The sequence below is a fragment of the Notechis scutatus genome, chromosome 1 (genome assembly GCF_049901735.1).
Source record: "Notechis scutatus isolate UNSWTSFEM ecotype Mainland chromosome 1, rNotScu1.2, whole genome shotgun sequence".
Lineage (NCBI taxonomy): Eukaryota > Metazoa > Chordata > Lepidosauria > Squamata > Elapidae > Notechis > Notechis scutatus.
In genome coordinates this window covers 259,920,489-259,945,578 of record NC_142009.1, presented here as the reverse complement: position 1 = coordinate 259,945,578, position 25,090 = coordinate 259,920,489, and the positions used below count along the sequence as shown (strand labels likewise).

The 25,090-nt window shown below is 38.7% G+C and overlaps 1 protein-coding gene across 3 annotated transcripts in view; it reads left to right on the top strand.

Moving 5' to 3' along the window:
* Window positions 1–25,090, top strand: part of ABTB2 (ankyrin repeat and BTB domain containing 2) — a 142,924-nt gene that overhangs the window by 19,234 nt on the left and 98,600 nt on the right. The window lies entirely within an intron of this gene.

Below are 25,090 nucleotides of genomic sequence, written 5' to 3'. Positions count from 1 at the left end.
AATTTCCAAAGAGCCATGGCAAAAAAGACTCTTCTAGACCAGGGGTCTCTAACCGTGGCAACTTTAAGTCTGGCGGATTTCAACCCCCAGAATTCCCCAGCAAGCTGGCTGGGGAATTCTGGGAGTTGAAGTCCGCCAGGCTTAAAGTTGCCAAGGTTGAAGACCCCTGGTCTAGACCCCATCAGCTGAAATTCCTTTACTGACATGGTCTGCGACATACACTTTCCGCCAGAGCAAATGGGTCTTAGTGCCTGAATCATACTGAACCTGCTCTGTTAAATTGGAACTTGCACCAAATAAGTGATGTTCACTGGCTTGGCAACCCAGCCCCAAATGGAGGCTGGGCCTGATGAAAGGTGGCAGTGGTAAGCTGGCCTTGTGCAGCATCATAGGGGACATGAAAGAAATTACAGTCCTAGAGGTTTTCATCTGAGTTTTGCCCTTTAATACTGTAACTTTGATCCTGGATCAAAGGATCTAGTAAAATGTGACTTTCAGTTTTGCCTGTTCATTTTCACCTAATACTTGCGGACAGTCTTTCTTCTCTCAGCGTCCATGGCAAACCACTTCCGAAAAGGTTGCCAAGAAAAATGCAGGGGCTTGTCCACAGAGTTGCCAGGAGTCAAGACTCACTCAAAAGCAGAATGGATTGGGGTTTGTTCTGAATTGCAGTGAATAAGATTGTTTCCCCTGCCTTCTAGCTAGAAAAAGTAATGCTTAAGGCAGGCAACTGGGTTTTTTTTAAAGTGTAATTCATTGTTCTGTAGTTACACAACTGCAGCCTCCATGAACAAATATACTGGAGTTAATTTTCCACCCAAGCTGACAGTACTCAGCATTTGGAAGGGTGTAATCAATGTAAGTGTCCTTGAGTTTTTTTAATTTTTCCAGAGTAGTGGTGGAGAAAAAGGGAGGGAGTAGAGTTTGTTTTCCCTGCTTTACAGATAGAAGTCTGAAAATACATCACATGTTAGTGTAACTTCATGATTTATGATACTTGAACAAGACATCATTTGACTTGTTTAAAAAGTTTCATACATTCCTTGATTTTTCTTCTTCTTCTGGACATGCAGGAACTAAAGTTTCCAATTCATTTGCTGATCTCCTACAGGAATATTGAGAGCTCCTACTTTCACAATGCTTCCTGATTTTAGTTTAAAATCTCATGTTTGAATGTAATCTGTAAATCCATAAATGTTGTGAGTTGTTGGGAAAAAGCTAAAGACAAGGACTCCTTGGCTGCAAATGATTGTGGAGTTTTGTGCAAGCAATTGCAAAGCCACTAGACTTAGCCAAAACTGTAATTAATGTTTCTCTTATTGGGGGGAGGGGGGGGCTAAGGACATGCTAGAGAAGGAATTTTAGGGAGGGCTTTTTTTCTCACCAGCAAGACTCTCCATAAGGCTGCTCTCCTATTATTTATTTTGAGAGTAATTTAAAGTAATATGACTTGTTTCTAAATAAACATAGGTAGAAGGGCCTACCTGCTATATCCAAAATCATATAGATAGTCGTCATTTGGACCATAATTTGGACCAGCAACTCAGCAATTATTTTATAATTTTACATCGGACAATGCATACTAAATGACTTTAGTGGCAAACACATGATTAAGAGAGAGGAGGAGACATTGCAAAGGTCATAGATGTGGACATATGTCACACAGTCACTTTCTCAGCACAGTCATAACTGCAGATGGTTGCGGTTTTAAGCAGTTGCTAAGCAAGAACTACTGCTACACAAATATTGTTTAGTGATGTTTCCACAGATGAGGTGGGAGAGGAATATTCTAAAACACTTGTTAAAAAAATAAAATTAATGATCATTTTTAAAATTACTATTTAAATTTACATTTAATCATAGACATTTATCATGGCTTATTTAAAGTAATATGACTTGTTTCTAAATAAACATAGGTAGAAGGGCCTGCCTGCTATATCCAAAATCATATAGATAGTCGTCATTTGGACCATAATTTGGACCAGCAACTCAGCAATTATTTTATAATTTTACATCGGACAATGCATACTAAATGACTTTAGTGGCAAACACATGATTAAGAGAGAGGAGGAGACATTGCAAAGGTCATAGATGTGGACATATGTCACACAGTCACTTTCTCAGCACAGTCATAACTGCAGATGGTTGCGGTTTGAAGCAGTTGCTAAGCAAGAACTACTGCTACACAAATATCATTGCTGTTTAGTGATGTTTCCACAGATGAGGTGGGAGAGGAATATTCTAAAACACTTGTTAAAAAAATAAAATTAATGATCATTTTTAAAATTACTATTTAAATTTACATTTAATCATAGACATTTATCATGGCTTATTTAAAGTAATATGACTTGTTTCTAAATAAACATAGGTAGAAGGGCCTGCCTGCTATATCCAAAATCATATAGATAGTCGTCATTTGGACCATAATTTGGACCAGCAACTCAGCAATTATTTTATAATTTTACATCGGACAATGCATACTAAATGACTTTAGTGGCAAACACATGATTAAGAGAGAGGAGGAGACATTGCAAAGGTCATAGATGTGGACATATGTCACACAGTCACTTTCTCAGCACAGTCATAACTGCAGATGGTTGCGGTTTGAAGCAGTTGCTAAGCAAGAACTACTGCTACACAAATATCATTGCTGTTTAGTGATGTTTCCACAGATGAGGTGGGAGAGGAATATTCTAAAACACTTGTTAAAAAAATAAAATTAATGATCATTTTTAAAATTACTATTTAAATTTACATTTAATCATAGACATTTATCTTATAAACAAACTAAACTCCTGGAATAATCCAAACATCTCTGCTTTTGTAAATTCTTGCAAAAAAAAAGTTTTGTGGCAAGATACAATATTTTAACAACTGTTTTATTACTTTGATAAAACTGAAAATCATTTGGGTGTAATTTGTCACAGATCCTGCCCTCTCTAAAGTATGCTTTTAGTAAAGAACAAAATAGAACTATTTTCTTTGTACATAATTTTGTGCAATATTTCTTTACGATTACTGCAGATTGATTTCTTAAGTTTGGAGCAAGGGGAACACTTTGATTCACAGCTTGATAAACCTATTAATGTTTTAGATCCAACATTGTAACTATAAACATTTCTGTATAAAGTTCCTCTCAATATAATTAGAAAGCATTCCAGATCCAAGACCATGTCTCTATGACGGACACCTCTGGCTGAATAAAACTGGTGATTCAGAGGATCTGTCCAGTTCAAGAAATTACATGTTATTTGGCGTGAACATGAGAAGCAAGATTGGGCCAAATCACGTTTGCTTGGTGAGCTCATATTTGTCACATGGCTGGAAACATGCCTCAAATTTTCCCATTTTAAATGCAATGTATTTCTGTCCATTATTTGTTGTGTAAGCAGAAATATAAACATGTTGGGGGCAATACTATAGCTACATTGCTAAACCAAAAGTCTGCTGGGAAATTCGAATTTAATCAGCCACTCCTAACAAGTTAAACTTTTGGAGTAGGCAGTTGGCTCTGTTTAAATTAAACTTTGGGGTATTTTTGTTGTTCTTTTGATGTACTTTTTAAAAACAACAATGACTTCTTTTACAGAAAACAGGAAGATCCTTCATTTAATAGCCCACATATTCACCCACTAATATAGAAATATGATGCAGCTTTTACTTGAGTCATTGCCAGAAAGTTTAAGTCGCTTTGGCAAGATGGGCAGCATATACGTTTGTTAAATAAATACATATTTTGTTGGTCCCGGTTATTTATACAACTCAATCAGAATTAAATGTTCAGGATAATGCATTTGTTTGTCTTTACATTGGAAATATTATTTAGTTGTGCCCTGAAAAATAGCAGCTTATCAGATCCAATAGTGAAATTCAAGAACCAGCACAAAGTATCTCACTTCAGTGCAACTGACTATCAGATGATCTGATGCTTCATATTAATGTCACAACAGATCAGGGTGAAGAAAAAACATACACTGTAATCCTATCTGTGCCTATTCAAAAGTAACCTCCATTGAATTCCATTGTGAGAATCCACTTTGAAGAAAAGACAGAATAAATTTACAGGAATGCATCAGATCCCTGGGTGTATATATATCCCTGGGTGTATTTAGAAGTAAAGGTGGGATTAAAATCTAATAAATAACATCTGAATCTATTCAGTGGGATTCACTGAGGAAAGTATCTACTGAATGCAAGGTAGGAGTAAATCACTCATGACACTCTCCAGGAATGAAATGGATAAACAGCTACATAAATTTAAACAAATACCATAGAATTGCACTGCAATTTTTTAAAAAATAGTCACAGGGTGAATCAAATGGAACAATGCTGCAGTGGCATCCAGGATAGATTTTGAAAAATTTCTCAAACCGGCTTCCTTATATGAACTTGCTAATTATTACCTGTAATGTAAATGAGTATATATCAGTTTGTTCTGGACAGAAAACAATGACTTTAAATCCCTCAATATTTCTTGACCTAGAAAGGACTTAAGGCAGCTTGCTCTATTTGCTAAAAATTCCACTCAGGGGAAAGAAGAATACAGAATACAAAACTTACTACTGCAATTGTGCCCAAAATTTCCATAGCTAAGCAGGACAGCTATTAAGTGAGTTTTGCCCCATTTTAGGATCTTTCTTGCCACAGTGGTTAAGTGAAATCACTGCAGCTGTTAAGGTATGAAAACAGTTGTTAAATAAATCTGGCTTCTCCATTGACTTTGCTTCTCAGAAGGTCATAAAAGGTGATCACATGACCTGGAACACTGTGTGACCATGGGGATACAGCAATAGCTATATGTGTGAAAAATTGTCCCAAGTCCCCCTTTTTAGCCCCATTGTAACTTCAAATGGTCACTAAACGAATGGCTGTAAGTCAAGGACTACGTATGAAAGATGTTTTTTTAGTAAATGGATATTTCTGAATCTGTTCTTCCATTAACATCTTCCAGTATGAGGGGAATTATCATGCCCCTGGTGGAGACTGACTCTGAGGGAGAAGAGGAACAGCCGACAGGGAGTGGAAGTGTGGCTCTGGAGGTTGTGGAGGAGGCTGGGGAAGGGCAGAGGCTGGCTGAGCAGTCAGAGGAGGACCCAGGCCCATCCGCTATCCATCCTCCATCCAGAGGATAAGGGAGAGACGTGGTCTTCTTGATACTCTTCATGGGCTGCAGGTGTGAGAACTGCATAAGAGTTTGGACCTGCTTACTGGAAAACGCTGGTCTGAAGTTATCTTGGTTGGCATTCTTCCAATAGACTGTACCTTGTTATCTCCTTGAATTTGGTAAATACTTCTCCTTTTCCGTTGTGGACATTTTGTCATTGTAGTTTGTTTGGTTTTTTATTTCACCTCTATCTGCTCATTATGTTCGGACTACATTGCTTTCTTTTGAAGACTATTTTTGAGTACCGTTTTATCTCCAACTGAGTATTATTGAACAGTGGGGCCAAGTTGGAGGCATTAAAGGACATTTATTTATGTTTTGGATTTTGTTACGTTTGTATCCCACCCTGGGTCATCACAGGAATCTTTAGTAATCTAGTCAGTCTAGGCTAGGTTTTCTTTTTCTGTTTTTAGCTTATATTATTCTTTTCTTCTGTATAATTTATTATATAGCAGCTATATGCTCTTCTGGTTTAATTCATATGTTTCGTTTTCTGTTGTGATCTTTTGAGAGTCTTCTACAATTACAACAGAATATGCATTCGAGAGAGAGAGAGAGAAAAAAAACACAGAGAGAGAAGCACCCACACATACACAGACAAAGAGAGAAATCTGGTCAATTCTTACATTATTATTATATATTCTGTTCCAGGAAATTTATTGTAAAACTTTTAAAACACAGCAAAATATATAAATAAAAGAGGTATGAGGGAGGGGTGACAAAAAAGTAAAAGGGGTTACACAATCCAGTTCTTCTCTTCCTTTTCTGCAAGCCTCAATATGAAACTATTTTGTAGCTTTTTGTTAATATGATCCATATTACACAGAAAGGAATCCAACCACCCTCGTTTTGAGTCAAATGCTTCCAGAGGAATTCCAGTACATTAATGGAGCAAGCATATTTTTCACAGAAATTAAAAAGAGTGCCATAGTGGCACTCATTCCAATGATTGCTAATAAAATTATTGGTAAGGAGTGAATAAATTTACATAGTAAGCAAGGCTGTGCCTTTCTTCATAAAAAGCTAGCAAGGCACGAAAGTTTGAGAAGTGTCATTTCAAATACCACATGGTTATGCTTTTAGAATGTGGAATTAAAATTGAATTGTGGAATGGTGCCTTAATTCAGGTTCTGAAGAGTGATGCTAATACCCCAGTTTTTTAAACAGATGTAGCTCTGCTACTCTCAAATATATGCATGGAGGGGTGGAAGAGGCAGAATGATGATTTAAATGTATTTTCATTCTGCTTTGCATTTAGCATTATTCCCTAAACAACAATGAAATGCAATCAGTAATGAAGTATAAATATTATATCCTCACCACCATCACTAACCACCCAAGCTCTCCATGGCTTTCTGAAATAGCTTGAAATTAGACTGAGTAGTCATCTTCCTGTCAAACAGAAAATTCATGCCTTATTAGGTTATTAGGTATCAATCAACACAGATCTCTCAACTACAGATATGCCTTATTTTGAATGGAAGTGACTCTCCTAGTATAGGCAAAAACATTTGTGAGAAGTGAGATTGAGGCCTAAGATAAGCCTAGAATTCCCACAATTTTTCTGCTTCCCACCCAGGTGTTCATAGGTAGCTTGCTGAATAAACAAAACACAATCTACCACAGGAAACTCATGCAGTCTATCTCTAAAATCTGTACATTGCTCAGTTGCCATGGCACAAAACTGCACGTTTGGTCTCACATACCTTTCCTAATTCTCCCAGCTGAATTCCTCTACATAGAATGAGTTATTCCTTGCAAGATTTCTATGCATGCCTTCATTTAAGGCGGTGTCAGTTTTTCCCTGGCTGGGCAGGCATACACTAAAACATGTCAGGCTTTGCTTGTTTTGGCTACTGAGAAGTCTGTGGCTTGCAAGCTGGTCTTGGCCTCATAATTATTTTTGCCTTCTGTAAAACTTACTTGGCTATATGTAACACAGGAATAGGAATCCTTTGTATTAAAGCAATAGATGCGAAACTCGCAACTTCCTTAGTCCATTTACACATAACACTGTGCCAGTGATATAAAATATGATTCCTTGCTACTCTTCAATTTACTTTCAATTTACTCAGCTGAAAAGAAATATAAAACTCATTTCCATGTTGGGATCAATGTATTAATACGTGAAAGTCTGAAAGACTGTTGTCATTAGTTTCTAAGTTGACATAGAACTGAGCTGAAAGTTAAAAAAAATAGCAGCGTTTTTTAATTTTTAAAAAATGCCCTTGACATCAGGATAGAGAAGCTACCTCATGCCCAATTGTTCCATTTAAAAGGCTCTTTCAAAGTGATGCCTTTGGATGAGATATAATAGGCACAATAGAAGAAGATGGATTTTGTCCTGAAATTCCCACGTAATGTCTTTTGAGACAAAATCCTGATTTTACATTTAGATTTATGAATCCAGAGATGGCATTGATTAACCATTGAAAAGATTCAATGCTAGTATTTTTTTAAAAAGAAATGAAGAAGAATCACACTGATTTCGCCATGTAGATGAATTCAGACTGGATGAACTATGAATGCAACACATTTAACACATAGCTGTTAAATGAAACCCCAGTAGAAGTCATGGACCAATTGTTAGAAGAAACAACACTAAGGGTGTTATATCCTGTTGTGGAAGCAGAAGATGCTGAACTGAATAAATTCTTTGTATTCTATGGGTTTTTGTTATATTACATTTCTTAGATCTGCACTTTCAAACATGTTTATGTGTTTGTCTGTTTACACCTTCAAGTTAGTCCAAATGATGCCTTATACTGCAACAGTTTTTGAAACAAGGTACCTAAAATCTGCTGACTTAAAGAACGTGTTAAAAAAAAACCAAGACAGATTACTCCAGTGGAATTGATGTTTTACTTGCTAAATTGGGATTGTTGCAGCATCCCCACAAACCCATGACTGTGATTTCTGACATTTCCTACCAGCTTCCCACAAACAAACTCAATGGGGAAGATGGTAGGAAGTCAGAAATCTTGATCATGGGATCACAGGAGCTATATTTCTCTTGCTAGACATTTTCTTCTTTAATAAACTGATGTTTTCTTCTTTATTTTTTAAAGCAAAGTGATAGCAATACCATTCAGGAAAATTTCATGTTCATTCTGGAAATATCAGACTGCAATACATTTTTTCTCACAGGATGATCCAAGAGTCACAGAGTTGTCCAGTTGTACATAAAGCTGACAAAATGTATGACCAAGATGTCTGCCTGGTATATAGATTGCAGGCCACAGAAAACATTCTGACATGTTTCAAAATGCACAGGGACACAAATAAAGCATCCCCCTTTGTGTAGTTAAAGTCAACACATATTTTGTGAGGCTCATTCAGTTACTTTGGAAGTTGATTCCATCTGAACAACTATTTTGATGCTGGGGAAAATAGGATTTTAGATAGCATACAAAGCTATCAAGAATGATAAAATGAAAAACACAAGACACTGGCCTCATGAGCTTCCAAGCAAGAACATCTGTATTCTATTTTCCAGGCTTATTGAGCTCTTTATTATCTGTTCCATTTTTTCATTATCATCATCATTATTACTAACAGTAGTAGTAGTGCCCCTTAATAATATCATTTGCAATCCAATCTTAGGGATTTTTTTTACAGAAGTTTCAAAATTTCTTGGTAACTGGTGCCTAAGTTACTTTAGATAATTATAGACTCTGATTTATCTGTCTTATTGGATAATGAAGACTTCAGAGTGTAATAATTCTTAATTTATTTCAAAATGCAGTAAATCAACCTTGATTTCATTTAGCTGCTTTCCTGGTAAGGAAGTAAGATCCATGATATCTGCCCCAAAAACTTGTTTTGTTTGCATCACGGATTGTAATTCTTCATGGCTTTCTGTTTTAAAATGATAAAACTATGTTAAACTATGCTGGTTTGTTAATTCAGTGTAACATTTAAGGAAACTGTTTATATAGATGCCTTAAGAGAAATGGCATTAACCCTATTTAAGAATTCATTATGATGCAAGCAATCTAATAAGCTGCTTAAGTGCAACTGAAAACAAAATATAGGTGAAATCCTGGATTTGTCTAAGCACAAATATCTACTGCATAACTTTAAAAGCTGGTAGTGGTAACTTTATGCACATGGGATTAGGCATTAACTCCCCCTTCCTTTTCAGTAAAGTAATTGTAAGACTGAGCTGGGTATATTTATATAGCTAAATTCAGGAACCTGGTTCTGGTGGCTTTAATCATAGCCTATACTATGTGATAAATTAAGAGTTCTTTTTCATGTCCCTGTTTTGATTTAAACATTAGAATATGCTAGAAATTGAGGTTTTGAAAGGCGTTTGTCATTAGCATAGTAACATTAAAACGTGGCTGTCCCACGGGAGACACATTCATGTATTCCAGCTAATATTTCAAACCCAATTAAAGGCAAATCCACAATTTCCATTGGAAAGCACCTCTGTGCAGGAATTAACATGCAATCTATATGTAAGTCATCTGATTTACTAAGCCCTGCACATACACTGTATTTTATTCCTTGCTAGGACTCACAATATAATCATTGGAATTTATAGCCAAAAGCAAATTAAGAGTACAGGCACACAAAGCCAACCTTATAGATACAATTACTTTTTCTGCTTCCTTGAAGGGCTTTTGTAAATTTATGTGCATTTTCTTATCTGCAGAATGATTTTAAGTCTACATCTATTCAGGGAGCAAATCCAGCATCATTAAAATGTAACCAAACTGAATACAACTAAAATGCATCTTTAACTGCAGTCTATCAGTCCATCCCACAATTAGTCATAATCAACCCCAGTGATAGCATACACATAAAACCTATTTTTGCCTATTTTTCTGTCAATAACTGTTAAGATTACTCTTGAATTCTGAAAAATGAACAAAAGGACCCCCACAAAATGGAGGACAGATGACATAAGTCAATGTTTGGGGAAAACATTCATTTGGGAAACAAAGTGCCCTTCCTGTGTTCAGGCAGAATTATTCCAAAATAAGTATATAGGATTGGAGCTTTAATTACAAATCTGCTTTAGCTGCATTATAAGACTCTTCGGGAGGTCACCTCTGTGTAATCAAAAGTCATATTTCAAAGGAGCCTGGTAATATCAGTGGAAAATATATATGTGCCATATGTTTGTTTGGTGAAGAAAGGAACAGCAAGGAAATATCTGCCTTTCTTTGTGGCCAACTATGCGTGCCAGTTCCATAGGGTAGAAGTGAAAGGGTTTGCCTCATGGACTATGACAACTCACCTTTAAATGATCTTGGCTGAACATTTTTGCTGATCTATCTGGCTTAAAATGGACGAATGAAGGGAAATGTCTTCTAAACATAACTGAGGAATGAAGTCTTGATTTCGCCATCTTTCTCTAAAAACTGATTTTGTTGGAGTACCAACTGGAAATAAGGGGAGAGTCAAGAAATGAGGTTGTTAAGTTTTTAAACGTTATTTTCCCCGACCGTGATATAAATACATGTGTTAAGCAAAAGACTTTGTATTGATTGAAATCTTATTGCTGGAAACTCAAAATGGTCTAATGCAATCAATGATTCTAATGCCTATCTTTTTCTAATTTCAGAGTATAAGAGGGGTATTTTGTTGGTGTGGCTTTATTTTATTGTAATGAAAATCAATAGCCCTGTTGACTTTGAGCATAAAACCTGCCCTGAAATCAGTTTCTTCTTCTTTTTGGCAATTATTATTATTATATTTTTTTTGATAATGAAAAAAAGTAGACCTTGGGGGAAAAAATGCTGGGCACAATCCCTTGTTTATTTTTATTTTTTTAATTTCTGTTTGTGTGCTTTCTTAATGAAGGTAGTTTTAGGCACAATATTTATATCTATAGCCAAACGCAAATAATTTGCCTAATGTATTCCTGACTTATAAAGCCACTCAGTTCAGCCCTATTTAAACTTTGAAAGACGGGGTGCAACTCTCATGGATTACTTTCCGCATGTAAGTGAGGCTTTCATGGTATTTGATTACAAGTCACCATGCATGAGAGTCATTATCTCAGCCATTTTCATTCAGTTCACCACAGATCCATTCCAGCCACAATCTCTGTGTAACCCTTCCTGTGACAAACAGTTGCTCAACAGAGCAAAGCCATTTCTTTCTGATGGTAAACCAAGGTGGCTTCCTGTATTGGAAATGATGGGGAAAATCTCTCCCTCGGTAATGATAGCGTATCTCTTTTGGTTTGGGTGGCATTCTTACATTACTCTGACTAATACGTACCAAAACATTACTACTCCGCCCATTTCTTCTTTCTTTCCTGCAATTAGATTAAGTTGTTTTATTGTTTTAAAGGATCACTAAAGCTTTCTCGGCATACCATCAGAGTGGGGGGGAAAATCTGTGTAGATGCATATTGTTTATTGAATTTTAAATCAGTTCAGCATTAGATTTTATGCCCAGTACAGTGCAAGGTAGTGTCTACCCAGGTCCCTGAACGATTTGAGACTTCAGCTGTTAAAGAGCAGTGTAAATATTAATGCAACATCCCTGCAGAGAAACTAGTGTACGCTACATGAAACAGGCAAAGATAAATTGTAATCCGGTATTCAACTAGAGATGAGGGGAAAGCTATGTTAGTCTATATGGCAATAAGACATAAAGTCTGGTAATACTTTTAAAAGTAACAGGTATGCAAGGGAGTATGAGGGCATAAGTTTTTGTGACCAACAGCCCACTTAATCAGATGCATAGAATGGCTTTTTATTAGAGGAGTTTAATGTAGAGAATTAAAAGAGTGGGCGGGAGAAGGGAAAAGAAAATACAAGTAGATAGTTTATAGGTTTATACAATACAGTAGGTGAGATTGAGAGGAAAATCTCATAAGTGAGAATTACTTTATTGGCTAATGGGCAAAGAACCCATTGTCTCTGTAAGGCCTTTTGCAATGCTTTGGGATTGTCTAATGAACTGTTAGTCAGTTATCTCTCTGTGCAAAAGAATAAATGAACACAAACAGGCCTCAGAAACCCGAACAGTTAAAAGACAAGGACACAGCATTTTGACTTCCCAAGACCTAACCTCAAAGAAGCAGTTGTGGAACATAAACTTTGCCACCACAGAGCAACCACAATACAAGGAGAGACAATCAAGCTACAATAAGTTAGGTCATCCCAATCCATTTATACAGCAATGAGTTCTTAGTATATTATAATTTAGAAAGCTACACTCAGTCCCCACACACGCATGTCAAATCTTTCTCTCAGTCTCTGCTATCTCTGAGATAACAGGCCCTGGAGGTGGGCCCATAATTATATATAGACAACGACCCTGAAAAAGATTCTCACAAGCAATGAGAAACAATGATACTAATGTGGAGACTAGATTCTGCAAAAACCTCAGATATATACTTTACCCCCACATTAACAAAATGCCATCACAGTCACTAATAACTTCACACAAAGTTTAGAGGTGCCTTTACATGCTCATCCTCTCATGTGATATATGGTATCATCTGTCAGGAACGCCCCGTGGCGTCTATGTAGGACAAACGGGACAAACTTTAAACAAAAGAATTAAGTTTCACATCAGGACTCAAAAGAAGGACAAACTAATATCAGTCAATTACAGATTTCAAGGTGGCTATTTTAGAACAATGAAATTATTGTAGAGCAAGAGGCAGGACAATTCACATATATCAGAGTGTCATGCTATCTCAGAAGGTCTTAACACAATGGGATTTTAACACATTACAATTGCTAATTGAAGAGATACTTGTAATCTGTCTCATGTGTAACTGCACACAACTACCATAGCTTCTCCTCTGACCCCATTTCCTTTGTAAATCCTATATCAGTTTAATCACTCCATGGATCTTTTGAAGTAAACTACAGCTCACAAAAGCTTATGCCTTTAAATAAATTGAGTTAGTCACAAATGGTGCAATCCAATTTGTCTGATTTTTGGCTGCCATAGACAAACAAGACTGGCCTCCTACAATCTATACTGTTGTGTAAACCCATTAACTTATCACTTTGTTCCCTTAGTCCCTTTAATTATTTGTATTTAAAGTCTGCTAGACAACTTGTGATCCATTGGGTCATCATTTCAGAAATATTCCTTCCCTAAACAGAGAAACAGAATAACTACAAGCAGACAAAAAAGTCACTGTTGAGTAGGAGCAACGTCCTGTTGGCTTCCCCCTGTAGTGTGTGTCATTGCCTCATTGGAAGCTGTAGGCAGTGTTGGAATTACTCCGTTCCCTTCCCTTCCCTTTTAAAGTCTATCTATATCGTGAAGCCACAGTTGGAGTGAGTGATTGCTCACAAAAATTTATGCCTCAGTATTGTAGTTGGTCTTGAAGGTGCTACAATATTCAGCTCCCTATTCAGTTACAGCAGGGGTGTCAAACTCACATCGTCTTTTCCCCCCTTTTCTAAACCAGATGTGGACATGGCCAGCGTGTGACGCATCCAGCCTGTGGGACGGGAGTTTGACAGTCCTGAGTTACAGTATCTAAGCAATAATAGTACTATAATTCTGTTAATAGCAAGGGCACTTGAGACAAGCAACTTTCCAACTCTCCAATTTGAAAAAAACTTCTAGTTAAATGTCTTCTTGTTTGGCTTTGTAAAAAAAAGTTCTGTTAGAGAGTGGTATCTGCAATCCTTGCATCAGCGCAAGGACTGGAGGATTTCTCTACAGTCAGTAGGGTAGACCATATCTTACCAGTGCAAAGGTTAAGTGCAGTGGGGGAAAAAACTAAAGTTCTTGACAATTATTTATTTTATACATATTCCTAAAATATTCTGGTTTGGAATGGCTTTAAAGGCACAGCTGTGATAGCAGCTTCCAGAAGCACCAAAACCAAGACTGGCAGTAGAGCAATTATGTTTTCATCTGCTTTGGATTAGCAGGGATGATTCAGCTGGGTCACTCCAAACTAGTAATGGGCAGGCAATCTCTTCCCTTTGCAAAGACATGCCCACTCGCCTTCTTCCTTCCTCATCTGGATGTGAGTTGGATCTCTATAGTTAATTCCAGCTGGAGATATTTGCTTATGTTTGGCATGCTTGAATTTGGAATAACTGGGAGTAGAAAGCCAGAACACGATAATGTTGATCTCCAGAGTAATAAACTGATGATCTAAATAGATCAGCAAGAGGTTTTAGTGGCCCAAAATAGTACTTTTGTATCAGTTAATGAAATATTAATGGTATACATCAGGGGTCGCCAACCTTTTGGACCTCAGGGACCACCAAACTCATAATTTTAAATCCTGTGGACCAGAGACCCTGGAAAGATCCCAAAAAAAGTCTGCAGGAAAATTCCCCACCCCGTTTTCCTACTGATTGATCATTCTTTATTTGGGATCTCAGGATACCGTCTCCAGCTCCTTTCTTGGAGGGGGGGGGGGAGAGACTTTTGGCTTCATGCAAGGGAAGCAGCAGAAGTCTTTCTTTCTCTCCCCCAAACCCTGCCAGAAATGAGTCTTTGTGAGACTGGTCGCACCAGCACTCTTGAAGCAGGATGCCTTGCAGAGTCCCAAAGACTCATTTCTGGCGGAGTTTGGGGGAGAGAAAGAAAGACTTTTGCTGCTTCCCTTGCGTGCGGCCAAAAGCAGAAGAAGAAAGAAGCGGAAAGAAGCAGCCTGGTGGCCAGGCGAGGCACCTGGGGCAAGTGGAGCAAGTTTCCCCTGTCTGCCCTTTCCCCCCTCCCCTCACTTCCTCATGTTGTTTGCAATGCAAGTGATGCAAGCCTTGTGTTTCCACGGGCCATGTGGGCCTTGTGTTCCTGTGCAGCCTGGATTAATTGCTTTGGGGGGTGCTTTGGGGGTGACATTTCTCTGCAGACCACCAAAATTTTCTTGCTAGTGGGCTCTGGCCCACTAGTTGACGACCACTGGTATAGAAAGCATGCCTGCCATATTTAGACATATTTAACGAAGACTTTTATGCTAGGAGCAATATGTGAGAAGTAGAGCACACCTGAAAGTCTGCATTGCCACTTGGCACTGATACAAAGGCAGGTCTTTTCCATGGTGGCAGCTGTTCTATGGAATGATGTCAATCCTGCTGACATGCTTCAGGGATGGTTTTAAAAGGCCTTACAACTGTTCATTTAGTGATGGTTCACAGATACAACAACACTGAAAAAGTGACTTATGACCATTTTTCACGCTTATGACCATTGCAGCATCCTCATGGTCACATGATCAAAATTCAGGCGCTTGGCAACTTCACATTTATGACGGTGGCACTTTTCTGGGCTCATGTGATCCGCTTTTGCGACCTTCTGACAAGCAAAGTTAATGGGGAATCCAGATTCACTTAACAACCATGTTACTTGACTTGTTAAATGCAACGATTCACTTCCTGTGAATCACAACTGTGGCAAAAAAAGGTCGTAAAAATGGGACAAACTCACTTAAGAAATGTTTTGCTTAGCAACATAAATTTTGGGCTCAATTATGCTCATAACTCGAGTACTACATGTACTTTCCTATCTTTACTAAATAGCTGTGAGGTTCTTTGTAATAACATGATAGATAGATGGATGGATGGATGGATGGATGGATGGATGGATGGATGGGCGGGCAGGCAGGCAGGCAGGCAGATATCAGACATAAAAGATAGAAAAATATGTTCGAAAGTCCTTCTATAACGTAAAATGGCTTGCTGAGCTAGACTACGGGTAGAAGAAAACAAGCACTACTTAGCGTTCTAAAAAACAATTTGCACAAGCATTCCTAAAATATCTCTAAGCATATATTGCATTTTTAAAAGAGAAAATACATTTGTTCTACTAACTTCAATCTGCATATCCCACTTTGAAGCATGACTGCTTCTTTAATTCCAATGTATCAATCATACAGGTTCTGCTACTAAACTGTGCCCTTAGTAGTGTCAGGGTAACTTTATCATTGACTAATTAAGCCCTTGGGGAATCTTTGGGCAGTCATGTATAGATTCTGAAGCTTAGCTGGTCATTTTATTGATGCTTTCTGTGCAGGAAGGGAATAGTATCTATTGTTTTTCTCTTTTAATTGTGTCAGCATTTAGATGAGTAGAGTTGTCACCAAGGTCAACAGATTAGACTGCACATGCAGATATAGAACAAAGCCACATGGGTAAGGAAAAACTCACTTTCATGCAGTTTCCTAAAACAAAACATGAAATTATTGAAATCACATGAGGCGATGTAATTAAATATCTTGGTTTTTAACCATGAGGTTGCTGCAAAGTCTTAAGTTTAGAAATAAACATAAAATTTGGCTTTGATTTTTGTTAACTGTGATGTTCTATCAACTGCTGATTAATTGATCTTCACCACCTCTCCTTGGAAGACAATGAAACAATACATTTTTAAGTAGCATGGAATAAGCTTTCTACATCAGACCAAAAACACTCTTGAAATCAAACCCCTAACACAGATGTAGGTTTGGTTTTAAAAGCCCCAAGTGTGCAGTGAAAGTGAAATACAATAAAAAGGGTGTAGAGGTTCTGCTGCTATTAAAAATTGTCCTTCTGTTCACATCATGCAGACCATTGTATTTGTCACTTACATCAAGCAATTTGCAACAAATTAATTTTTAAAAAGATGATACCAGTAGACTTGATGGTATTTGAAAAGCTTAACAAACTATTTGTTAGTCATGCTCTTAAGTGCATCAAACCACGTTATCTCATAATCCAGGGTACAGGTAGTCCTTGACCTACAACAGTTAATTTAGTGACCGTTCAAAGTTACAAAGGCACTGAAAAAAGTGACTTATGACCATTTTTCACACTTATGACCATTGCAGCATCCCAGTGGTCATGTCATTTACATTCAGATCAGAGGTGGTATTCAGCAGGTTCTGACCAGTTCTGGAGAACCGGTAGCAGAAATTTTGAGTAGTTCGGAGAACCGGCAAAGACCATTTCTGACTGGAGATTTTACAGTATCTTTCCCAGGGCTGGGGTGCTACCGTGTCATGCCCCTGGTGGAGACTGACTCTGAGAAAGAGGAGGAACAGCCAACAGGGAGTGGGAGTGTGGCTCCAGAGGTGGTGGAGGAAGCTGGGGAAGGGCAGAGGCCGGCTGAGCAATCAGAAGATGATCCAGGCCCATCCCCTATCCATCCTAGGGCACGCAGAGAGGAGAGGATCAGGGAAAAGCGAGGTCTACTCAGGAGGAGATTACTATGATCCTCCTTGTGGCTTGCAGCTGGGAGCTATGTATATAAGTTTGTAACTGCGTAGTCAGAATTGCTGGAGTCAAAGTTTAGTGTTTCCTTTGAAAGAGGTTTATCTTTGTTGGTGTGCTTCCCATGGATTCTCCCTGTTATCTTCCTGGAATGTATGATTAATTATCTGGCTTGCTTCGGAACTCTCGTCAATGCGGTTTGTTTTGGTTTCCTTTTGCCTCATTATTTACTTTTGTGACTTTAAACTGTGCCTAATAAAACAGTGAAGTTAAGTTGAAGGCATTACCGGATTTTAATGTATGTTTTGGGGTTTGGGTTATTTTGAGAGACTACGGGTCAGCACATTTTGACTCCAGCCACCCCTTCAACTTATTTTTGCTTTTTGTGGGGTGACCATGGATCAGCTCAGAGCAGAGATTGCCCAGTTAAGCCAGCAAGTGGCTCTTTTGACTGCACAGGTGGCACAAATGCAAACTGCCCAGCGACGCCGAAAATGCCCAGTGGCAGTGCCAGATAAATTTGATGGTTCGCTGGCCCAATTTCCAGCAATTTTTGGGCAGTGCCAGCTTTACATGAGCCTTCGGCCTGAGGACTTTCCCACTGACCGGGATAAGGTGGGGGTTTTGATTAGTTTGTTGTCAGGCTCTGCAGCACCCTGGGTGATGCCTCTGTTGACCCAGCCCAACCAGGTGTTGGACAATTAAGCCGTGTTTTGCCGCCAGTTTCAGGCCACGTTTGAGGACCCTGTTCGAAGCCAAACAGCAAACAGACGTTTGAGAGAGTTGAAGCAGGGGCGTGGCTCACTCATGGATTATATTGCTAGTTTTCGGGTGGTTGCTCAGGATGTACAATGGAATGAGGCAGCACTATTAGACCAGTTCCAGGAGGGTTTGTCGTTGGAGCTCCTGGATGAGTTGGTGCTCACTGAATGCCCTCGCATCCTTCAGGAGCTCATGCATCTGTGTCTTGGTACCGATGCTAGACTTCAGCAGCAACGGGTGCGATGATGGACAGAGACCGTATCTGTTTCCAGCAAGACGGTGCCCTTGGTGGAAGTGCCTTTGGAGGAACCCATGCAGTTGGGGGCTGGCCGCCCTCGCCTGACTCAAATAGAAAAGGATAGACGTTGTCGTGATGGTTTATGCCTCTATTGTGGCAATCGATCAGTCAAACCATGTATTCTTGTAATTAAATTAAGCTGTCTTAGTAAACAGCGCCAAGTGGACCGAGACAAGACCATAAAAATTTATGAAATTGTTGAACTGAGATACCTTTTAAACCTAAGAAATGTGTGGGGTTTTTTTTTTCCCTTTGGGGACATTACATATGTTTTTAAATAATTCTGCATGTACATTTATTAAGCAGTGTAATTAAAAAGTTATTGGTATAATGCTTCAATTTCAAGTGAGCAATGGTATCATTGAACAGAAACCCATAAACTGATTTGTCCTGACTTTAACACAGGGATCCCCAACCTTTTCGACGCCGCGGCCCGGTTCCGGCGTCAGCTGGGCGCCGCCATCTTTTTTGACGAAAAATCACTTCGGTGACGTCACGGAAGTGATTTTTCGTCAAATAATGGCGCCAAGCGCTTCGGTGAGCTTTTTCGGTAGAAATGGCTTTCTACCGGAAAAGCTCACTGAAGCGCTAACGCCGCCATCTTTTGATGAAAAAATTGCTTTTTTACCAAAAAGATGGCGGCGCCCAGCAACCAGCGGCCCGGTAAGGCTTGTTCCGCGGCCCGGTACGGTCCGCGGACCGGCGATTGGGGACCCCTGCTTTAACATACAGAAAGAGTTCCAAGATAAACAATAGTAAGTGAAAGGTATAACACTCTAATATTAAAGAATATAAACACCAGAGAAGTAAGAAGCTAGCAAAAACATTTTCGAGAATGAGAAATTCCCTTGCTCGTTTCTGAAAATATCTAGATACTGAAGATATCCACTGGTTAATCTCAGCTCAAAAGTGGTGTGTTTTTTAAAAAGACAAAACTTTGACATGATGAAAAGTAAAGATGACAAATTTTTACAGGTATTCAATGCACTGTATAGTATTTATGATGCAATTGTTTTGTTACTTTCATGCTATCGGTACTGGTTGCAGGTGAAACCGAGGCTGATGTCAGAATATGTATTTAACTGGGGTCAAAGTAATGTGGTAAATAAAATCCAAAATCCATAGAGGCTAACTAAAATTCCACAAAATTCATTGCAGGGTTTTGAGTTTCAAGAAGTCATGATTAAACAAGCATGTTAGAAAAAGGTTTCCAAGAAAGAAAGAAAAAAGCCTGATGTTGGAACCATATCATATTCTTAGCTCTAATTTTGAATCCTAGATCTTCACTGATGTATAGGCATTAAGGCTTCTCACAAGTTGATATCAATAAACATAACTTGTGAATGAACTTCATGGATTATTCTGCCAGGGAAACAGCTAAAAGAGGTATGGAAGCATCTTCTGCTTTTTATTTATCCAAAATGCTTGAATCAGGCTTACTATTATTCTCCAAAGCACCTGAGGGCAGGACAAGAAGCAATGGATGGAAACTATTCAAGGTGAGAAGCAACCTAGAACTAAGAAGAAATTTCCTGACAGAGCAATTAACCAGTGGAACAACTTGCCTCCAGAAATTATGAATTCTCCAACAATGAAAGGTTTTAAGAAGAGATTGGACAACCATTTGTCTGAAATGGTATAGGGTTTCCTTCTTTAGCGGGGGGTTGGACTAGAAGACCTCCAAGGTCCCTTCCAACTCTATTATTCTATTCTACTAGTTACTCTCAAACAAGCTAGGAATTGGAAACCACGAAAAAAACACATGTTTGTTAATGCTGGATCGTTAGCAGGAAACTTTCTGGTATAAATTACCAAGTTTATTTCTGGTAAATGTTCTGTGACTGATCACCTCCACTATGATAAACATTTTGTGAAGACTGAGGCTAGTTGTGAGATCACTCTTGACAAATCCTCTGCATTCTAGAAGTGCCCTCTAATTCAGAAAGGTTTGCCTACTCCGGGTTTACTGGCAGCAGAAGCAAAGTACATGTGATTAAGGTTTCCTGCAAAAATTTATTCGCATGTTATACGAACTAACCTTAAACATTTTTAGTCACAGTGATCTTATCCTCTTGTATCTATATAATTTTTTAAAATGGATTTTAAAAATGGATAAGAAGTCAAATTAAAACAAATGAAAGAAACTTGAAAGAGGAAGAGCCATCCTATATAGAAAGATAATGACTTAGAGCAGGCTGTGTATTTGCTTACTACTTAAATGGTTTATTATAGTGTTCCTCCAAGGCCCTTCCCACTTTATCCTGGCACTCAATTCAGGAGTCTTTTGACAGTCTATATTTACAGTTGTGACTCCCAGCTGCCTCTTAGAATACTTTCATTGACATTCATAAGAATCGAGGCTATTTTTGCTTTTGAAATGGCTAACTTGCCTTATTGTGTCCCAGGTGGGATTATTGCCAGACTTTTCTTTTTAAGCAGCTCTGCCAAATGAGAAAAATTGACATGCTAAGAAATCTTGGCTCAGAGATCAGATTATTATTAAAATGTATTCTTTCAACAAAGCACTTCCGTACTTTGCACTTAATCAAGACTGAAGCATTTGGATTGCACAATATTTATAAATTTAATGGTCATAATGTCCATTTTATTTTTGGGATAATTTGATAGTTTGGTTGGTCACTCAGAATCAACATATGTTATAGTTAGTAAATATTAGAAGAAGCTGGAGTGAGCGAGTTAGATCAAAGGTATTACAACTGTGAGCACTACATGAGCTTCAATAAATGGAAATCTGGCAAAGCAAGTAAAATTCCTGATAGATACTCTCAACTGATTTTAGATTTAGAGAGGTTCTTGCCTATGAAGCAAAGAAATAGATGATTAAAGCCAGGTGACATAATTCTGTTAAAGAATATAACTAAGACAGATAAGAGCTCATAATATCACCTACCATGTGGCAGTATTAATTCTCAACCATCACTTTATCATTTGATAGCTGGGCTAGTCAGGTGAGCACAGCTGGCATTGCACAGGATATGATATTAGATTTGTAAATAGAATTCTTTATTGGCCAAATGTGATTGGACACACAAGGAATTTGTCTTGGTGCAAATGCTCCAAGAAGCAAATCATGATAAACACACAAACTTAGCGTTTACTTCTGTCAGGCTGTTATATGCAAATGGGGTTCCTTTGAAACTGTACAGTATAACAATGTCTGTTTAAGTTATATGGATACCCATTTAACATCTCTGTGAGATGTCCTCTGTCAAGCCTATTTTTGCAGTGCCATATTCTGGACCTGAAGAGGTGTAAGAGAAGAGACATGATAGGTATTTCATTTATTAGACACAGACATTTTTAGAAAGGTGGAAGCAGGAAAAGTACTTATGTGAGATGCGACTTCAAGATTGCTTGAACGAACACTTTAGAATGATGTTGATACTCACTTTTTCTTAGTGCCTTGGAAACTAGTAGATATTAAAATAATTATTTTAAGAGACATCAACTTTTTAAAAATAAAATATACCCAAGTGTTGATACTGACTTCAAAGAACCTGAGAGGTTAGCCTGAGAATTAACTATTGTGTAAATGCCATGGAAACATACCATAAAACTCAACTAGAGTTCTGTATGTCAATCTATTGGAAGTAAGTTTCATTGAATTCCTTCTTATTAAACAAATAAAGATTTGCACTCCTAGAAAAATTTGATAACCTTGACCGGTCTTTACCTATTGTTATAATAATACCTTAAATCTAAGTATAGATTTATAGATCTAAGTATAGTATAGTATATAAAATCATACATTGCAATGTCCTACCTGTCAATGAATACTTCAGCTTCAACCATAACAATACAAGAGCACACAATAGATACAAACTCATGGTTAACCACACTAAACTTGATTGCAGGAAATACGACTTCAGCAACAGAGTGGTCAATGTCTGGAATACTCTACCTGAGTCTGTGGTTTCTTCCCCAAACCCCTAAAACTTTAACCTTAGACCAGGGGTTCTCAACCACCGGGCCGCGGACCGGTCCCGGTCCGTGGAGCACTCTGTACTGGGCCGCAAAGAAAAAAAAGAAAAAAATGGCGGCTTTCTTTGCCTTCGGTGAATGCTGCTGAGATCGGGGATCAAGGACACAAATGAGAGAAGGGGAGGGAGGAAGCAACCAAAGCCTGTCCTGCTCTCTGGCTCAGCAGCTTGGTTTCCTCCCGCCTCGTTCCTCTCTCAGTCGCTCTCTCGCTGCTCCACCAGCCCAGGAAGAAACTGCTTCAAAGAAGCGGGGGTGGTGGCTTTCCTGTCGCAGCGCCTCCAAAGCACCCGTTTACCCCCACCCCGCCCGCCCGTGCGCGCTTCAATTCAGTGCTCCGTTCTGCCTGCCTGCCTGTTTGGTTGTTTGGGAGCAGCTTCGGCTGCGAATAATAACTATTCGCCTCTTTTTATCAGCCGAAGCTGCTCCGAACGAAGAAGGCAGGCAGGCAGAACGGAGCACTGTGGATTGAACCGCGGGCGGGCGGGCGGGGGGTAAACGGGCGCTCGGAGGAGCTGCGGCGACAGGAAAAGCCACCCCAGCTTCTTTGAAGCAGTTTCTTCCTGGAGCAGCGAGAGAGCGACTGAGAGAGGGACGAGGCAGACACCTGAGGGAGGGAGGGGAGACACCTGAGGGATGGGGCTGAGGAGGCAGGGCCGAGGCGCTCCTGAACTTGGTGGTTTGCTGGCAGACGCGTTTATTACCCGACTAGGTAACAACATCAGATGTTACCTAGTCAGGTAATGAAACGTCTGCAAGCAAACCACCAAACTCGGATTCTTCTCTCTCCCCGGTCCTTGAAAAAGTGTTTGTGCTTGAAACTGGTCCCTGGTACAAAAAGGTTGGGGACCACTGCCTTAGACTGTCTATTATTGAACTCACCCCTTTCCTCAGAGGTCTGTAGGGGGCGTGCATAAGCGCACCAACGTGCCTACTATCCCTGTCCTATTTCTTTTATTTTTCTTATATGTATCCATGTATTCATAACTATGTTTTTACTTATACCTATTATCTTGTAAGCAATTGATAAATAAATAAATAAACAAACAAACAAACAAATAAATAAATAAGGTTGCTGGGAAGGAAGAGGAAACAGAGTCCCCCTGTCTCCCAACATTTCCAAGCAGAATCCCTGCTTTAGGAATTCATAGGCCAAAGAAGAAAGACAGGAAATGTTTCACTTTCCCATGATCCTTAGGGCAAATTGCTGGTTTCCAATATAGAATACAACACAATTTTGGTGCTATTGTTGAAAAGGGTGGACAATCCACCTTCTTTTTTTTAACAGCAGGAAATGAAGTTCTCTGTTTCAACGAATAAGGGTGATCAGCTAGCTAGCTGGTGGGAAAAATGACAATTCATTGAGCCTTTGTGACTGAGATGCTCCCAGTCCATAAGTCAAAGTTTGCCTATACATACCACTAAGATGATTTTTTGTTCTATTCACTTATTTTAGAAAAAGAAGATGAATCCACTGCCAGGAAAAATTAAACACGATTTGTAATAAAGCTACCTACAGAGCAAGTTGTTTCCTGTCTTAAAAAGGTTCCCTTGGTGAATGGTTCCATTGAATGCATCCCTCTTAATTAAATCAGTATTTGGAATAGAAGGACCATTCACTCCTTCCCCCCCTCCCGCCGTTTCCTACTTCCTACCCTGATCCCTCAGCTGTCTTGATAGTCCTCCAAATATTTGTCTTTAATCTTCATAGGATTTTGAAAGTTTCCACATTAAACTGCAATTTGTTTAGACTTTAATTATTTTGTGTATAATGCAATCTTGCAACTTTTCTGAGATATATAAAATTGTGTTTTACCCCTTATTGGAAAGCAATTGGAATTACTGTTTGCAAATCACTTATGTGCAAAAATGAATTTTCTTTTAAATTACTGCTTTTATCATTTTGAAGAGAGATCTTGTAGAACCATGATCTATGCAGATTTGATTCCTGTCAAGTTTTATTTCAAAACAACTTCAAAGCAGTGGGATGTCCTTTGAATTCTGCATATTCATCCCTTATACCCCAGCCACCTTTTCCTCCCAAGTATTCCTCCCAGTTGATTCACCTGAACACAGCTGGTGGGGGATTTTGGAAGAGAACATGTACTAATCAAGTCTTGAAACCCTAGGAAATTAATTACCTATTCTCAGTGTATTCCAAAACAAAAACAAAAAAGAACCCATCTCAATGTATACTGAATGGGGGTTGTGGGTGGTTGTATTTTATATTTATTTATCTATTTAAAAAACTTACATGGCTGCCCATCTCAGCATGTGACTCTAGGCAGTTAACAATTTAAAACAAGAACAATACACTAATACAAATAAATAAAAAGTGACAACAATCAATAGGATGCCATGCCAGTACGGTTTGTCTCAGAACTCCCCCAAACAGGCCTAGTTCACCAAACATCCTGGCCCAAGATTGTGGGAAGTCTTTTTAACGCACTACAGAAGGCCAACATGGTTGAGTCTTCTGGATCTTAGAGGTAAGATTCCATAGGGTAATGCTGTGAAAGAGAAGGCATGTCTCTTGAGTCCCATTAGATGATACTGCTTCCTAGGAAGGACCTGGAATATGCCCTTTTAGTCAGATCTGATGGGATGAGCAGAAGTAGTTGGAAACAGGTGGTCTTGGTTGTGTTAGGGTATCAGATGCTTCTTTGCTTCCCTGGTCCCTCAACATAGCTGACAACATAGATTTCTGTTATTTAACGTGTCATGATT